This window comes from Equus caballus, chromosome 3, assembly GCF_041296265.1.
Source record: "Equus caballus isolate H_3958 breed thoroughbred chromosome 3, TB-T2T, whole genome shotgun sequence".
NCBI lineage: Eukaryota > Metazoa > Chordata > Mammalia > Perissodactyla > Equidae > Equus > Equus caballus.
The window spans coordinates 117962309-117981068 of NC_091686.1; the positions used below are offsets into that span (position 1 = coordinate 117962309).

Genomic DNA, 18760 nt, shown 5'->3' on the forward strand with positions numbered 1-18760 from the left:
TTTCCGTATAGACCTAGGTCAAGTTCAATCGAGCTTAGGTTTGGGAAAGCTCTGGATAAGCATTTAACAGTTTCTGGAATAACAGCGTTAAGGGGTCCTTACGCATTCATCTGACTTGTATTCCCTTAAAGTCACTACCATAAACCTTTTACCTTAGAAGTTTGCTTACCACCCAGCACTGAATAAGCCACCTCTTTACTCTCTTGACGTTGGCAAATAGACGAGTATGGATTAGTCAAGGAGCACTGGGTGTGCTTTTCCTCACTTCAGCCTTTCAGGAATAGGACGACACTAGTAGGAGTCATGTTGAGAAGTGCTGACGCTTGCTCAGGTTATGGTCTATCACTTGGTCCCTGGGCTGTCTCAGAAGCCTGCTGTTGATGCCGTTATTGTTTCAAACTGTTCCTGCCTCCAGTCTTCCTCCTCCTTCTCTGTACTGTGGTCAAAATCATCTCTCTAAAGTGCCCCTCCCACAGTCCACTGCTGGGTCCCACTGGGTCAAGTCCTGGCTCCTGAGTGTGACCCACCAGATCCTTGTGTCATGGCCTTGTATCCTCACAAAATCTCACCTTTTAGCAATTTTTTAGAGCTCTTTATTTTGATATAACTTCAAAATTGCAGAAACATTGCAGTAGTATAAAGGATTCCATATAGCTTTTACCCAGATTTACAAATTGTTTACATTTTTACTGTTTTCTCTGTAAGTGTATATATTTATGTACACACATACATATATAAACACATGTGGGTACACACACATTTTTCCTAAACTATTGGAGAATAAGTTGGAGACATCAAAGTCCTTTAGCCCTAAGCATGCCCATATGTATTTCCCAAGAACAGCAACATTCTCTTACATAACAGTACAGTGATCAAATTCAGAAAATTTAATACTGACATTATCTAATTCATAGCCCACACTCAAAGTTCCATCAATTTTCTTAATATCTATTATAGCTCCACCCCCCATCCCAGCACAGGATCCAATACAGGATCACATGTTGCATGTTGTCATATCTTTAATCTGGAATAGTTCCTCATCCTTCCTTTGATATTTTTGAAGAATAACAGTCTCTTTTTCTTGGTAGAATATCTGTCAAAGTAAAAAAAAAAAGTTAAGTCTGTCTGAGGTTTTTTCATGGTTCAGGTTATGCACAGCAGGAATGCCACAAAAGTGTTGTCATGTCCTCCTCAGTGCCTCTCACCAGAACCACGTGATACTGGGAATGTTAACTCTGAGCAATTGGTTAGAAGGGGCCTGTCAGATTTTAAAGTTACTATTTTTCCTTTTGGAAGCAATAGGCAATTTGTGGGGAGGCACTTTGAGACTCTGTAAATGTCTCATCAGACTTCCATCCACTCGTGCTAGTAGCCATTGCTGGTTTAATGCCATTGTGTCTTCTATATTACTTGTTATTCTATCATAAACAAGAGCTTTCCCTATTTATATATTTACTCAATATTTGTATATGTATAGATTCATGGAATCCTTTTTTAATGTTTATAATTCATTCCTGTTATCATTTATCTTGCCATTCACATTTTCCCAGAGTTGGCTAGACAGAACTTCTTTAAGCTGGCCTATGTATACTTTTGATATGTCCCTATCATTCTTTGAGCACTTTGTTACTTTCTGGCACAAGATGTTCCAGGTTCATCATGTACTTTCCTTGTCCTGATCCTTAAATCAGCCTTTTCTCCAAGACAACTTTTAGTTGAGAATGATATATATAGGCACTAGGTGTACTCAGTGATACCCGCGGGTCATTAATTGTAGGCCCTCGGAGCAGATAGAGCAAATACACACACACACATATAGATACATACACAAAGAGAACCATTGTCCTAGAACAGAGGGAGCAAACTTCTTCTTAAAGGGCCAGCTTGGTGGCCATAAGTTCTCCGCCAATGTGGCACAAAGCAACGATGGACAATACATAAACAATCATAACTATGTTCAGACAAAACTTTAGAAAAACAGGCCACAGGCCATAATTTGCTGACCCTTGCTCTAGAACCATAATATATCCCAGGCATGTGGCCTGCGTGGCCACTGTGGCAGCAGCTTAATCTGCTGCAGATTGCTTTCTTATTCTTGGCCCCACTCAAAACTGGCACCCTTGAGTCAACCCAGTAGTGGGTTGGAGCAATATTCCCAAGCATAGTGTATGGTCTTTTCAAATCCAGAAGACGTACCTAGTACTGGCCCTTTTGATTCATGGAAGAAAGTGTGTACAAGATGCAATAACCACTATGACTCTAAAAATTTCACCAATATAGTGGGGATTTCTCCCACTCACTGGTGCAAATATGCCTTAGCAGGGTTTCCACAGCGCTGACCGTTTTCTCCTTTCCAGGTCAGATTATCACAATGTCATCAATATAGTGGATTGGCATGCTTTATTATTCCCTTCCTTCTGCTAACGTTGGGCTTAGTTTGTTCTTTTTCAGTTCCCTGAGGCGTAAACTGGTTTGAGATCTTTCACTTTCCTTAATGTAGACATTTATCATGTAAATTTCCCTCTTAGAACTGCTTTTGCTGCATCCCATAAGTTTTGGTATGTTGTTTCTATTTTCACTTGTCACTAGATACTTTTTAAAAATTTGGCTCATTGGTTATTCAGGAGTGTGTTGTTTAATTTCCACATGTTTGTGAATTTTCCAATTTTCCTTCTGTTATTGATTTCTAGTTTCATACCATGTGGTTAGAAAAGATACTTGGTATAGTTCAATTTTCTTAAATTTGATAAGACTTGTTTCATAGCCCAACATATGATTTATCCTGGGGAATGTTCCATGTGTGCATAAGTATATCTATTCCGCTGTTGGATGGAATACTCTGTATATGTCTGTTATGTGGATTTGATCTAGAGTGTTATTTAAGTCTGCTGTTTCCTTATTGATTTTTTGTCTGGATGACCTATCCATTGTTGAAAGTGGGCTATTGAAATCCCCTGGTATTGTATTTTATTGTCTATTTCTCCTTCAGTTCTGTTAATATTGGCTTAATATATTTAGGTACTCCACTATGGGGTGCATACATATTCACAATTATTAAATCCTCTTGAATTGACCCCTTTACCTTTATATAATGACCTTCTTTATCTCTTGTCTAAGTACAGGCATCCCTGCTCTCTTTTGGTTACCATTTGCATGGAAAATCTTTTTCTATCCCCTCACTTTCAGCTTGTATGTGTCCTTAAGGTGACTCTTTTATAGACAGCATATTGTTGGATCCTGTTTAATCCGTTTTTTAAGCCACTCATTGTGTTGGAGAATTTAATCCATTTACATTGATAGTAATTATTGATAGGTAAGGACTTACTATTGCCATTTTGTTGTTTTCTTACTGTTCTGTAATTCCTTTCTTCCTCTGTGATTTCTTGAATTTTTTGCCATGATGTGCTTTGACCCCTTTTTCTTAATCTTTTGTATATTTATTAGATGTTTCCATTTAATCTTTATATCAACTCCATAAGGTGGGAACTATTAGTATTCCCATGTTATATATGAGGAAATAGGCATAGAAGCTAAGTATGTTCAAGTTTACAAGGCTAACGAATGACAGAACTAGAATATAAATCCATGGGATCTTGCCCCAGGTTTTAAGTACTACATGAACTACTGGAAACTAAACCTACCTGGTGGGGAGAGGTAGCTATTACTATAATTACTGAGTCCTCTCCATGTTAAATTCTATGCAAATGTGGAGGAATCTAGCAACACAGTCGCTTGTCATCTTTGGCTTCTTTGCCTCAAAACTGTGTGTTCATGGAATGTGCACCTTAGGATTCTTAGATTTAGCAAATAAAAATTAAAATGCCCAGTTAAACTTGAATTTCAGGTAAACAATGACTACGTTTTTGGTATAAATATATCCCATACCCTGTTTCGAACATATGCTACAAAAAAGTAGTTGTTCATCTGATATTCAAATTTAACCAGACATCCTGTATTTTATCTGGCAACTCTACCTTAGCTCTACCCAGTAGGTATACCACAAAAGGTTACTTGATGGTTTTCCTACTGAACATAACCATATCTCTGATAAGCAGTGAATACTCAAAATATATAAGGAACTCATACAATTCAACATCAAAAAAAAAAACACCCAAACAATCTAATTAAAAATGGACAGAGAAACTAAATAGAAATTTTTCCAAGGAAGACATACAAATGGCCAACAGGTATGTGAAAAGGTGCTCTACATCACTAGTCATCAGGGAAACGCAAATCAAAGCCACAATGAGTTATCACTCATACCTGTTGGAATGGCTATCATCAAAAAGACAAGAAATGTCGGCAAGGATGTGGAGAAAAGGAAACTCCTGTGCACTGTCGGGGGGAATGTAAATTGGTACAGCCACTATGGAAAACAGTATGGAGGTTCCTCAAAAAATTAAAAGTAGAACTATCATGTCATCCAGAAATCCCACATTTGGGAATAAATACAAGGGAAATAAAATCAGTAACTTGAAGAGATATCTGCATCCCCATGTTCATCGCAGCGCCATTTACAATAGTCAAGATAAGGAAACAACCTAAGTATATATCGAGATGAATGGATAAATAAAATGTAGTGTATATATGTACATTTGAATATTATTTAGCCATAAAAAGGAAATCCTGCCGTTTGCAACAACATGGATGAACCTGGAGAACATTATGTTAAGTGAAATAAGGCTGAGTAGCATACACCATATAATACTATATTCTTGAAACTTGCTAAGAAAGTATATCTTAAGAGTTCTCATCACAAACAGAAAAGGCAACTATGTGAGGTAATGTGTTAATTCACTTGATCACAGTAATCATTTCACAATATATAGGTCTATTACATCATGTCATTTACCTTAAAAAACCCATTACATTGTACAACGTAAATATATAGAATTTTTATTTGTCAATCATACCTCAATAAAGCCGGGGAATTTTTTAAATATGGAATGAGTTAATACATGTGACACATGTAGATCGATGCCTGGTGCATAGTAAAGTCTCAAAAAATGGTAGCTATTACTATTATTACTGTGGTTCTCACTGTGTTTACACTCTTTCACTTGACTTATTTCACTTCCTTGCCTCAAGTCTCTCTGGGAGAATGGGACTAATGTGGAGTTCATTCTAAAGGTGCTGGTGAGTTTTTAATTAACTTCTTTTATTTCTCCCCAGTCTGAACTGTAAAAGTACAACAGCTAATATTTGCTAAATGCTTACTGTGACAGGTGCTGTGCTAAAAACAGTCCATGAGTTGTTGGATTAGTGAAATAACCTAAAAGGTTAGTACCTTTATTATCCCAACCTTATACATGAGGGACCCCAGACTCAGGACACGGCTGGGGAGTGGCCAAGCTCAGGAGCAACCCCAGCCCAGTCTTTCCCCCAAGGTTGAGCCGCTAACTACTGTCCTGCCTTCCCAGGGCTCCTCATTGCTTCTCCTCGCGTCATCCCTCCCTTTCCCCTTAAGGTCTATTCAAATCCTACCTGCCCTCTACCGTTTACTTCTACCCTTTCAAATAAGTCTTAGCGGCCTATGCAAGGCTATTTTGACCTCTTCTTTGATATCCTGAGAGATGAGGTTAGAGAGACAAGAAATGAAGAAAACTGTTTTGTTATTTTAAAGGACTTTCCTTCCTGGAATTCAATCCCTGCTATTTCCTGCACTTACACACCAGATGGCAGTGTTCAATTAGTAAAAGAAAAATCCTTGGCTACAGACCTGTCGTAAGGGATAAAGGCATTAAACTAATTCTCAGTTGCTCTTGGAGCCCTTAGAGCTTGCTGGAGGGACTTTGTAAACTATCAACATTTGTAAGTCGTGCTGCTGCTATATGGTGATAGTAATTCTGAGAGCTAGTGCAAATGTGGACCAATGCTCCATTAGTGACAAGGAAACACATCCAGAGCAAGTACAGATGGAAAGTCATGGAGTCTACAAGTGGCTGGCCCAGGTCTTCTGCCTCACTCTGCACTGTTCATAGCATTGTATTTTTGTGAACTGAAAGAATATTAAAGAATTTTTTCTTTCCAATCTTCCTCTCAGACAGGAAAGCTTTCTTGCCCGTTGACCCACATTCCTGGCTCAGCCTCCCCTACTCCCACTATCCGTTGTGTTGTTACAGTGTCTCAAAATAACTGTTCTGAAGGCTGTCTGATGACCATAGGTAGACTCAAGGAGAAGGGACAACCAAGCAAAACTAGACAGAAGGCAAGTCCTATGATACTAGTTTTTTTCAAGAGTTATTTTTGAGAGTCTGATGGCTTCCTTTATGCAATGGATTCTATTTTATCTATTAGCCTGTTAGCTATTTTTTGCAATTTTAAATTGTTGCTCCAGGAGTTACAATATTCACCCTTGATTTTTCACACTCTACTTAGATTTGATATTGTGCCACTTCACAAAATGTGTAAAAGTCTTGTAAACATGTATGTCCGTTTATCCAGCATCATCCTTTTTGCTACATTTATATGTACTACCATCAACATATATCTAAGACGAAGGTGTAATTTTTGCCTTAAACAGTCCTACGTAATTTAAGGCAATTAAGAAGAAAAATAGTCTTGAATGTTTACCCAAGTATTTACCATTTCCGGTGATACTCATCATTCCTTCCTGAAGATTCCAGTTTTCCTCTGGCTTTATTTGTCTTCAACTTGAAGAATTTACTTCAGCATTCTTGTACTGTGTGAATACTGACAAATTCTCTTAATTTTGTTTTACCCAACAATGTCTTTATTTCATTTTCATCCTTGAAGGACAACTTTGCTTGATATGGCATTTTAGGGGGATAGTTGTTTCTTTCAAGTATCTAACAAGTCGGTTGATAGCTAGACTTTTAGAGAGCAGTGAAAGCTTTCTCTTGTCTCTTGGTCTCTATAGTTTCTGATGAGAAGTTGGTGATAATTTGAATCATTGTTCCTATATGTATTGAACATTTTTCTCTGTATGCTTGTAAAGTTCTTTTTATCTTTGGGGTTCAGTAGTCTGAGAAGTGCATCATTGTTTTCATGTGTTTATCCTACTGAGGGCTTGCTGATCTTCTTAGAGCTGTACTTTTATGTCTTTCCTCAAATTTGAAGATTTTTTTAAAGATTGGCAGCTGAGCTAACAACTGTTACCAATATTGGGGTTTTTTCTGCTTTTTCTCCCCAAATCCCCCCAGTACATAGTTGTATATTTTAGTTGTGGGTCTTTCTAGTTGTGGCATGCGGGATGCTGCCTCAGAATGGCCTGACGAGCAGTGCCATGTCCACGGCCAGGATCCAAACCAGCAAAACCCTGGGCCACCGAAGCAGAGTGCGCAAACTTAACCACTCAGCCATGGGGCCGGCCCCTAAATTTGAAGAGTTTTTGACCATTATTGCTTCAAATATTTTTCTGCCCAATTCTCTCTCTTCTTTGCTTCTAGGATTACAATTACCTGTATGTTGTCTCTTTTGAAATAAGGCTGAGTAGCATACACCATATAATACTATATTCTTGTAACTTGCTAACAAAGTATATCTTAAGAGTTCTCATCACAAACAGAAAAGGTAACTGTGAGGTAATGTGTCTCTTTTGATATTGTCCCACAAGTTCCTAAGGCTCTTCATTTTCTCCAATATTTTTTTCCCTGTTTTTCAAACTGCGTAACTTCTATTGCTCTTTCTTAGAACCTAAGTTATCAACTCTTGTTGTTTATACTGAGTTGTCTTTTCTCTGGAAGCTTTACAATGGATTTGGTCCAAAGTTAAAAACCGTGACCCCCTGACCCTAGGCCATTATTCCTCTGACGATAGCCGTTTCCACAGACCTCAGTGACTAATCTCAGAAGAAAACTGAAACAAACAAAAAAAACCCAAACAAAATCAATACATGCCAGCAGCTATTCACAAACTTACAGATGCATTCTCAAGGATACCACAATCTACAGCAGATTCCAAATTACTGATTCTCTCAAGTGTTCCCTTCTCCACTGAGCAGTGAAGGGGGAAATTTGGATTCAATAAAATCTAGTATAGTAACCCTCAATTTCAATTGTCTCTTTCCCTAACTCACTTTCTGCTTTCATAACGCAGGTGAAAACTCTCTCTTTTAAAGTGTGTCCTCTTCCTGCAACTCTACAAAAGAGAATTAGAAGTATAGACTAAGTTCCATGAAGACCCGGTGATGGAGGTGAGAGAGACAAGATCTTTGTACTCCACAGTATCTTTGGCTTCTCTGTTAACATCAGAGTGGTGGGTCTGGACTGCTCCCTGGACTGATGACCTCAGAGGAGCGACTGGTTGTATTAGTCAGGGTTCTCCAGAGAAACAGAACCAATAGGATATATGTAGATACATATGAGAGGAGACTTTTATTATAGGAATTGGCTCACATGGTTATAGAGGCCAAGAGGTGCCACTATCTGCCATCTGTATGCTGGAGAATCAGGAAAGCGGGTGGAGTAATTCAGCCCGAGTCTGAAAGCCTGAGAACTAGGAGAGCTGAGAGTGTAAGTCCCAGGCTGAGTCAAAAGGCCCCCAAACCAAGGGTGCTGGTGTCCAAGGACAGGAGAAGATGGATGTCCCAGCTCACGCAAAAAGCAAATTAGCCCTTCCTCCACCTTTTTGTTCTATTCAGGCCTTCCATGGATTGGGTGACGCCCACCCATGTTAGCGAGGGTGCTCTTCTTTACTCAGTCTGCTAATTCAACTGCGAATCTCTTTCAGAGACACCTTCACAGACAAACCCAGGAATAATGTTTGACTAGCCTCAGCCCGGTCAAGATGACACATAAAATTAACCATCACATTGGTCCTTTCTGGATTTTTGGAAGATTTGTTTCTAGAATGTATGGTTCCAGAAATCTTCCTTTTGTTTGAAAGCCCCTCTTACTAGGGATGCTCTACTTCTTATCAAGCCTCAATCAGTCTGCTTTCCCTTCCAGAATGTCTGTGCCCCATCATAGCAGCTCACAGTCATGGAAAGACAGCATTTTCTAAGGTCATCAATTTGCTGCCTCTATCTAGCCATCATTCAAAATTATATTCGAATTGGCTGCATGAGGTGTTTCTTCCAGGGTTTATAGCCTTTTCTAGATCTCTCATGAAAGTGAGTCACTTCCAATAATGCTACTTCTACGTACCTGATCAACCCAGATCAGTGACCCTCCCCTGCCTGTGAGTCCACGCATAGCTTTACTTCAGGCCACTTCTCTCTTTCAAGTCATTGACCAGGTGCACAACCTAAATCTCTGCCCATTGTCCTGCAGGGGCCACCTCTGAGTGAGGCTGCAGTGCAGCAACGGTCCATTTTCCATTTGTACCCACATACCATACCAACCTTTCTAAACCTGAACTTTTCTTCCTCCATTAGCTAGTCATAGGGAACTCCCCTAAATCAGGCAATAGGTCTAAACTGAGGGAGCTTACTTGTACCCTCTGGACCTGTTTGAGACCAATTCCATGTGTGTCACTTTATTTGCTGTTGGATAGGCCTGCCCAACCTTTTGACTTAGTGAGTCTGATGGTGCCCATTATGGTCAATTTGGACCATGTGGTTGGGACTAACAAGACTCTTGCCCTTTCTGCATGAGAATTTGGTTAAATCTCTAGCTTGATAAGGTTAATACTCTGATAAAGTGATATATCAATGATGTTACTAGGCAACATTGCTTATGGTAAAAATGACCCCTGATTGGTAAATCAAATCTGGACTTTGAGATACGATAAATTCCTGATGGAGACACCATATTTTGGGTTTCCCTGCCTACAGGGGCTCTTGTAACTGCATGTCCTTTGTGGGAACTCTGGAAACTCTACCAGTGGTGTTATTACAAAAGATCTGGGCTCCTGTGTAGAATAAGGCTTTTAAGCCAAAGTAGTTCCCATGCTTATTCAATCTGGATCCGGCTCCTTGAACCTGATTTGTTCCGGGAGGCTACACGGGCGGCTCTGCGGACTATTAGAAGGAATTATACTGGAAATGGAATTCCTGATGCTGCTGCTGATGATTCCTACTGGCAAGCTGTGATTTCTGTCCCATAGCCTTATGAGTCAATGCGAGTCTTATGAGTCTGAACATTTGGTCAAATCAGACCCCCTGGTGGATGCGGCAGGTTATATGGTCACTTCACCCTCTGATCTATATAATTGGAAGAATAACACTGTCTTACCAAGATGATCCTAAAAAGATGGAAAATCTTTTCACCTCTGTTTTTGCTCCTCATCATCCTAACTGGGCTGACATACAGGCCCTTATGAATACCTTCCTCACTGTGGAGGAACATAGGCTGGTATTAGAGAAGGCCCACCAAGAAGCCAAAAGTCTCCATGAATTATAACCAAACAATCCAATCGGGACCCTAGCAGCACAGGCCATCCTTGGAACAGAACCAGGAGGGGTTCCCAATGACCCAAGAGACCTGCAAAGTTAAACCATTACAAAGAATGTTTAATAATGGGACTTCACAAAGGGTTCCCAAAGCTGAAAAGTTTAAATAAGATCCAGAGAGTATAGCAAGGACCAAAAGAAATCCATGTACTTTCCCTGAAAGGATTTTTGAGGCCTTCAGACAATATCCTGATATTGATCTGGAACACCCAGATAACACAAGATTGGTCAATATGACCTTTATTACTCAGAGTGCCCCAGATATAAGAAAAAAAAGCTACAAAGATTGGAAGGGGGACTGGGGATTCCAATGTCTCACTTGGTCAGGATTGCCTTTAAAGTGTTCAACAGCCCAGATCAAATTCAGGAAAAGCAGAAGCAACAGGTCATGAGATAATAAGCTTCTCTGCTCACCACAGGCTCAGCTATGACCAGTCAAGACCCAACAAGATGTCTGCAGGAAAAAACAAACGACCGTGGGTAAGACCCCCAGGATGCCCACAACCCAGCCGAAAAGGCCATCCATCTGTTGGGCCACAACAATGTGCCTTTTATAGACGGGAAGGACACTAGAAATGGGAGTGCCCTAACCTTCCTCAGCAAGAAAGAAAAGGGACTTACCTCAAAGCCTCCGCTAGATGCCGCAACTCACTGCTAGCGACCATTAGCTCCATTGACATTTCCCGCAAGGAACCCTGGGTAATAGTAACGCTGGGGAAAAATGTAGACTTCCTAATTAACACTGGAGATACTTACTCTGTACACCAGGCAGGATCCCCTCTCCCCAAGACCACATTCATTACTGGCGTATCTGGGGAAGGCTCTCATAAACATTTTCTACACCCGCTTGAATGTCACAGAAGAAAAACAAGTTTAAAGCACCACTTTCTGTATATGGCTAAGGGCCCTATTCCCTTGTTGGGGTGAGATCTACTAACAAAGTTAAATGCCTGAGAGACTTTCTCAGCAGAAAAAGGAGACATTGAAGTCCTCCCAGATCAAACCTGCACCCTCCAAGCTGTGCTATTACAACTGGGAGACAAACCTCAACCAGAAGTCCCTAAAGAAGTTCTACGAAAGGTAAGAGCAGATCTTGGGGCTGACCAGAGGCCAGGAAGAGCCAAGGCGGCTGACCAGTATCAGTAAAACTTCGTCCAGATGCCAAACTCCCAATTTAAGGCAATATCCTTTAAAGAGACATATAAAGGTAGGAATAAAGCCTCTGATAACCACTTTTCTTAAACACGAATTAATCCGACCTTGTCAATCTCCACATAACACTCCCATCCTGCAGGTACAAAAACCCAGGACTGGAGAGTATCATTTTGTACAAGACTGGAGAGTCATCGACCAAATTGTAGAGGATATACATTCGGTGGTGCCAAATCCTTATACTTTGCTTACAACTCTATCTGGAGACTTCTGCTGGTTTACAGTTCTGGGCTTAAAAGATGACTTTTACTACATACTCCTAAGTCCAGAGTCTCGAAACTGTTTGCCTTCGAATGGCACAGTCCAGAGACTAACATAAGACAACAATATTGCTGAATGATACTTCCACGAGGATTGAAGAATGCCGCCACCTTCAGGGAAGCCTTAGCCAAGGACTTAAGGGACCTCCAATTAAATAAGGGAGTTTCCCTCCAACATGTGGATGGCATACTAATTACTAATAAAAGTAAGGAACCTTCAGACCAAAATACCAGCCTCACTTTAAACTTTCTGGCAGACCGGGAATATAAAGTCTCCAAGAAAAAGGCACAAATTTCCCACCCAACCGCAAAATATCTAGAATTTGAGTTATCAAAAGGACAAGGAAACTTATTGCCGGATGGAAGGAAAACATTAGCTAGGGTGGCTGTACCCATTCACCTGAAGACAATCGCCAAAATATATCACAAAACCAACTTAACTTGGGATAAGGTCTTGCCAGCTGCCCTGCTTAGGGTGAGAGTAGCCCCTAGAAGCAGGCTCCAATTGAGCCCTTATGAATCATTACACGGGAGACCCTTCCTTAAGACTAAGTATTATTACAGTCTTAATAATGATCATGTTGTAAAAAGAAATTTGACACTATAAAACGTGCGCAGTCTCTAGGTGTTACTCTGTCTACTGTACATAAATACGCTCTAGTCAGTTAATGTTTCCCACAGATGTTCCCCTCACTGCATAAGCCCAGGAGGCTGGGTCCTCCCCAAAACTAAGAAAAATCAGCACCTGAGGATCGACTGCACCTAAGAGGAATAGACGCTCTCAAGTCCTTCTGGTTACTCATTCTTCAGTTCAGCTAAGGGAGGTAAACCTTGGAGACACCACTCACGAGTAAAGATAGTACCCATTTCTAGCCAGGACTCCCCTTGTCCTCTTTATAATCCCCAAACAGCTCACGCCCTTCATAGACAAGAAACAGAGGGATCAAATTGTCCAAACTCTAGGTGGCTATGGAGGACCATGGCTGACTTCTCCACCCAAACATATTCTTGTGAACCTCTGATTGATCTTAAGTTACTTTTCAGAAAAAGCAACAAAACTGAAAAGGCTCCGGGTTCTCCAGATGAATGAAAAACTGTTTCTGTCTCTAAGAGCAGCCTCTGCTGATCAGACTGGGAGGCCAGAAGCAGAGGACAACCAAAGGAGACAGCTTATCCGAGATAGCAGACCAGGCCTGTATGGACGCCACCTAATCTTTGCCTTGTTCCCAGACACGCTATTCTGCATTACTTAATTAACCATGCCTGCCTCCTTGATTCAATCCCAGAAGAGATTATTCAGGAACTTTGGCTCCTTTCTTGGGTATACTTCCTTAATGACTCGTTCCCTCCCTGGGGGAACCCCTCACACTGACACGTCGATGCCTGACGCCTTTTGGGACATCGTCTCCCATCTTCTCCTCACTGCAATTGCTCTCACTTCTTATTCCTACAGGTCAGTTGCCTCCTCCCAAAAGGACAGAGCCTGTTAGTCTGAGTCCAGACTACAAGATGTTCCCTGTTTTTCTTTGCTGTGTTCTTTTGTTCGCCCTCTGTTCTCAGGCTTGAAGAGATCATTCCTTAATAAGAATTTCAAAGGATCTTTCAAAACAAGGAAACCTAACTGACCATTGGATTTGCCACCCAATGCCCTACTAGGCACATCGTCTAGTGACCCGTTAGCACATCCAGTGACAATTTTCTCAGACGTTCCTTTCTGCTCGTATAATAAAACCAAAAAACAAGAAATAGGATACTGGGTCCAGCTAACACACACTGATGCTAAAGTTCCTTGTTTTAACTTAACCTATAAGGTCAAGTTTAACAGGAGTATATCAGAAGTACTTCATAAGGTCACAGAGGAAAGGACATTCTAGCTTCCTTCAGAAGCTCAAAGGAGAAAAAAGGACCCCACTTGGACTTAAGTGATGACGGTTTATCTGATCCCTGGCTAAATGACACCAGACAACTAATTGTCAGCAATACTTATAACAACACGTGTGCCTGTGCTGGCTTTGGTTTGCTTGTGGAGGTGTGGAGGAGATCCATGGGCATATGGTTGTTCACACAGATGGCTTATGGATAGACAATGTTTGCTAGCTTACCTAGTCACCCCTTTCTCGATCCAAAAGTCCACTGACACTCAACACTGGACTAGTTTCTCAAAGCTGTTCTCCAGGACTACAAGGTCCATATTAGATAGCGATTCAATCTGGAAAGTTCTAGACAAGTATTTGCCCAGCAGACTACCAGACTCCACCAGGTATTTCTGTGGATGAAACTTTATACCTTGGTGTGGAGTTGTTGCCCGTGAACGCACGATTAGAAGTCTCTTACCTTAAGAATGAGAGTGAGGCAGGTCAAGCCGTAGCTGCCCATCAGATAGCACTAGATTCTTTAGCCAAAGTAAGTAGTGTTAGACAACAGAATTGCTCTAGACTACATTCTAGCTGAAGAAAGAGGTGTTTGTAGCTAACATATCATGTGGTGTCTACATTAACACTTCCTTGGAAGTAGAGACTCATTTAGATAGAATTAGACAACAGGCAACTTGGCTTTAACAAGTGTCACCACAAGAACTTGGGTTCAATCTCTTAATATTTTCTCATGGATCCCATTGGGAATAAGGTTCATATCTGAGGGACTAGTTAAACTAGGTATCATTTTGTGCTTGTTAGGATTTACGTTCGTTTTTGTCAAACTCTGTTTTTGCTGTATGTCTCGTATCCTTAAACCCACACCCCCAACGCATATGATGACCATTCAACATAAAGGCCCAGACCCCAGGACCCTGAATATTTGCAATTAAATGCAGAACAATTTCATTCCCCAAACCCAGATCTGCACCCCTAAGCAGCAGGAAGCAGTTAGAGCAGTTGTCACCATATTCCCCTCAAGACTGAGGGATATACGACACAAATGGGGGGATTTGTAACTGCAGGAGGCCAGTTTAACCCGGCCCTACTTGGGCATAACAGGATGTCAAGCTGTTTTGCGGATACAGCAGAACCACAGTTACAGGTCATGTCACCTGGGCCTGCATAGAGAAAGAAAACCTTAACTTAACCTCAAGTAGTCAGGACCAACGTTCCCTCCCCATGGAACCAGGAAGACTGGAACGTGACCAGAACCTGAACGGCAGAGGCTTTTCAGAAGTGAGGGGTCCATCGTCCAGGAAGATCCAGTGCCGAACTCTACCTTTCCACATCTTACCGTAAATGGCCAAGTTTAAAGCCCTCCAATCAAAATCTGCTCTACCAGCATTTCTACCCCCTGACCCCGGAAATTTCATGTCGAATCTTGGATCAGGGAGACAGATTTGAGCCTTGCTGCCTGTCTCCCTGCAGGTTGACCTCTCAATAGCGCTTTTTCTTTTCTCAAAAGCCGGTACCATAGTATTGGCTTCTATGCACCAGGGCCATATTTGCAATTCTGTTCTGTTATTTTAAAAAAGAGAGGGAGGCATGGTTTGGGAAACAGAGGTGCTATAGTACCTGAGGGGCTGTTAACCATTTCCTTTTCCAGCGATGAAGAGAGACTTCCAGAGGCTTAGGGGTCCGTTCACCTGTGGGAAAAGCACAGTGCTTAGACATGAATGGAAATTCTCATTAAAATTTTTTGACTATTTCAAAATACAGAAATATAGAGGAAGTTAATATAACAGACTACCATGCACTCATCACTCATTTAATAATTGGATATTTTGCTATCTTTAAATTTTTGTAAGATATATTTGTAAGGTATTCCCTTCCCTCATCTGTGTGCCCCACCCCAGTCAGGGTTAAAGACTATTGTGAAGTTATGTTAAGAATAAAATTTACACGATCCCTGTTCCATTTCATAATACTATTTTAAATTTCAAGCTTCTCAGATCCCTTTTTGCCCTCTTGGTGCGAGTTAATGGAATTATTTTGAAATTCCCTAAACCCCTTCTCTTTCTGAAGTTTCTGTGTGAGAAAAAGGCTTACCCTCCTTAGCTTCCCTGCTGAGCTACCAAATAAAGAACAAAGATATGCAAACGGTCATTAGACCCAGTGTTAGTGATCCTGAAAGACTTGTAAGGAACTCTTCTACTCATGATTTAGAGACTTTTAAGATTTAGAGGCAAAAGGAATCAAAATAACTACATTTTAATTCAAGTTCACATAACATAGAACCCATTAAAACCATTTGATCATTGAAATTGTTCTGCAAATTTGGGGTTTGACAGCTTTCTCCTGATTCTATCACAGTGTGAAATGGAAAACATTGTGTTTGAATTTCAATTTTATTTCACGTAAAACAGTTTTTTTAAACAAAAGACTACTACACTAAGTGGAATGCTTGTAAATCTTAATACTTGCTTCATAAGTCAGGTAATTATTACTTCTATTAACATTTTAAATTATAGAGATGTTCAATTTAGTGTAATTAATAAAACTAGTATGTTTATAAAATGGAAAATTCATACTATATTGCAAACTGATGCGGGCTCGGTGAGCCGAGGAGTTACTCAAAGTCTGGCAGTCGCGCTCCTTTATTCAGAGAATAGCATACAGTAGCATGGTGACAGGACCCCTGGGCAGTGAAGAGCTGCAAACATGGGTTGAGGCTAGGGCTAAATTTAAGGTATAGGTATGAGTTCTCTCTTTACATGACAAAGGAAAGATTTTGTAAAAAAGTCGTTAAAATGGTATCAGTGCACGTGGGGTCTGGTTATTGGGTGGTCCTATAACTTTGGATAGGAATCAGATCGAATCAGGTCAGGAAGTCCTGTGCTTCCTGGAGGATATCAGTATGTAGGGCAGGACACCTTGGGCTTCTCTCCCTGGGGCAGCCTTGATCCGCATAACAAACTATATTCCATGTATCTCAAAACTTTGATAGGATAGTGTTATACTTCCCTGACAAATTCTTGACATGAACGGAGATATTAACATTTACTAAAATGCCTAATTGACTTTGGTAATGCAGACTACTACAATACTCGAGTTATTAAATTTGCTTTCTGGAGTTTTCTAAAGACATAATTCAGAGAAAGAGGAAATAATGTTCATAGCCACTATACTATTTTCATGTGTTTTTGCGTATCTTATCCACATATCTGTTCATGACACAAGATGATTAAAATCAGTGTATTATAAACACTGACTTACGACTACATGCACGCATGTGTGTGTGTTCACATTACATCAAGTTACATTAAAGTTAACCGTTAAGGAAAATGATCCTCTCCAATGGAGAGCACAGGGCTGGTAAATCAGAGAAGAGCAATTAGGCTTGCTAAATATCCTCCCCTGGAACAGTGGAGGCTTTGGCATTGTCTCTCTCACACATACCAATTTTTTCTTTTGGAGGCTAAATCAAGAACTAAGAAAACAACGGGGTACCAAGAGGAAAGGCAGCACTCAGATTCAGCAAGCAGTGCCTGATTTACCTGCATCGGAGAAGGAAAGGAATTCAGTTGAGCTGGTAGCAAACCCATCCCTGAGAGGAGCGGAGGGGTGGGAGTGAGCCTTCAGCCACATGTACCACCACTATAGGGAAGATGTGGTGGAAACAGATGCTGCCCAAAGCCTGGAACCATCAGAGGCAGAATTAACACACACGACTGTGTGACAAAAATATCGAAGGATCTGGTAGAACTCCGGGGAGGGAGACTTATGGGCCATAGAAGCCAGAGAAAATGGGGGGGTAGGATCCTGCTTGCCCGATCTACTCCTGTTAAAGGAGCATGTAGCAAACACCCAAAGTATAAGAACCCAAGCAAAACCTACTCTAGGATAATGTGGAAGAAAGCTTTAAAAAATTTTATCCCAACGGGGCCTGGGATGGAAGCAGCGTCACGGCAGAGCTGGCTGTGGCTGCTCGTGATCTGGGTGTGTACATCTCTTTGTACTCAGCATTCAGCGATATCACGTGGGTAGCTTTAAATCAGCCAGAGGGGGAGAACTCACACTATGGAAACTGGCAAATGCTACAAATCAGAACTTTTCTTCCCTGGACAACTGCATTTATCAGCACACCAGTGGGTGAAAAGTCTTGGGATTTTTATAAATTTCTGATATAAGCCAGAATTTTTCTTAGGAAGCAAAGTGCTCTATCAATTTGATAACTTGACAATTTAAAAAAAAGAATATTTTCATGAAAGTAGGATTACATAAATTATTTAATTTTGGGGGGGCGGGTGGGTTCCAAAACCTGGGAATAAATGATTTTTAAAGAGATCCAATAAAAGAGAATCAGATAATACAGATATTTGGCAGTGTAACATCATGAATATTGAGTACAGGATTATGACTTTCTATGGGCCCAATGTTGGGACTGGAATCTCTTAATTAGCATCTTTAAGTCAATGACACTAAGATGACTTCTGTCAAAGACCCATTTACTAGAATGCTGTCACTGTGTTCTAACAAATTGCCCCTAGCCATGACCCACTGAAGCGGACTTTTCATGAACAATTGTTTAAACCTGCACATCTGCTGTCTACAGCAACCTATAGGATTGTATATATGCAAGAGCCAAGCCTCTCCATTTCCTTCTGCTTTAGATGACCCAGTGCAGAGTGACTGACAGCATCTTGGAAAAGACGTGTCTTCCTTAGTGGTCAGTGTTGAGAAGGCAATGCCCCTGGACTTGTTTGCCTTGCTGTTTTCTCACTAATTGTCATGCATCACTTAACAGGGCTACATTCTGATCAGGTGCTTTTGTCATTGTGCAAACATCGTAAAAAGTGTACCTTCACAAACCTAGATGGTATAGCCTACTACACACCCATACCATCTCGTATAGCCTATTGCCGCCAGCCTACAAACCTGTACAGCATACTGTACTGAATACTGCAGGCAACTGTGACAATGCTATTTGCATGTCTAAGCATATCTAAACACAGAAAAGCTACAGTAGAAACATGGGCTATGTCGACAAAAATAATCCATATCCAATCTATAAATGA

The 18760-nt window shown here is 40.8% G+C and overlaps 1 long non-coding RNA gene across 3 annotated transcripts in view; it reads right to left on the minus strand.

The window, feature by feature from the left end:
• Positions 1-570: 570 nt before the first annotated feature.
• LOC111772967 (uncharacterized) overlaps positions 571-18760 on the minus strand; it is a 112768-nt gene continuing 94578 nt past the window's right edge. For all 3 annotated transcript variants that reach the window (XR_011437220.1, XR_011437219.1, XR_011437218.1), the window contains 2 exons: positions 15318-15388; positions 571-1093 (listed from right to left, as the gene is read on the minus strand). This is a non-coding gene — a long non-coding RNA (uncharacterized lncRNA). The remainder of the gene's footprint in view (positions 1094-15317; positions 15389-18760) is intronic.